General features: G+C 33.2%; 1 long non-coding RNA gene across 1 annotated transcript in view; it reads left to right on the top strand.

Moving 5' to 3' along the window:
- Positions 1 to 312: 312 nt before the first annotated feature.
- LOC130047136 (uncharacterized) overlaps positions 313 to 774 on the top strand; it is a 1,044-nt gene continuing 582 nt past the window's right edge. The window contains exon 1 of the long non-coding RNA XR_008796186.1: positions 313 to 622. This is a non-coding gene — a long non-coding RNA (uncharacterized LOC130047136). The remainder of the gene's footprint in view (positions 623 to 774) is intronic.

Raw genomic sequence — 774 nt, forward strand, 5'->3', positions numbered from 1 at the left:
TTTTAAAAATAAAATTAATTTACTGCAACACCTTAACATGAAATATATGCCCTCAAATACCCCAAAATTCCACTGAAAATGAGAGAAAATTCTTTCAATATTGTGCAAAAACACAACCACTGGTGGATTGTTCTTACATTGATAAATATGTATCGTATCTACTAGAATAACGTATCAAAAAATTAGAGATGTCATATTTCATTTAAGAAAATAAATTGATTTTAAAATTTGCACTATTACGAAAATATACGAGTTTTTCCGAAATCTAGATCACCTCGACTCTTGACTGCAAAGCGTATTCCAAGTATATTCATGATCAAGACAAGTTACGTCCCTTTTCTGAAGTGAAAGTAGAAATTCGTGAGCGGTGATTTGGATATTTTGAGCTGGTTTAAGTCTTTAAACCAACTAGAATTTTACATTTGATACTTAAGTGTTTGTCGGAGGCCGTTCTGCTCTCGATGGGTAGCTTTCAATGATGATGCATCAGTGGATTTACGCTGCGATCGTGATTACAACAGGGAGAACTTGTATGCAAAAACTTCTGAGAAGATTGGCCGAAAAAGAAACGCACAGGTGGCATTGAATGTGTCCAATGCTGTTGTCATAACAATTCAGATCCGTAAGTACTTTACTATCATTCATTTTGCCTCAGTTTGTAAAATAACTAGACAGTAAACAAATATATTATATAGATTTATCCAATTCCATATGCAATTCACCGTTGACTGTTGAATATAAACTTCAAGCAAAATCTTGTTCATGGAAATACCT

The sequence above is a fragment of the Ostrea edulis genome, chromosome 6 (assembly GCF_947568905.1).
Source record: "Ostrea edulis chromosome 6, xbOstEdul1.1, whole genome shotgun sequence".
In the NCBI taxonomy this organism is placed as follows: Eukaryota; Metazoa; Mollusca; class Bivalvia; order Ostreida; family Ostreidae; genus Ostrea; species Ostrea edulis.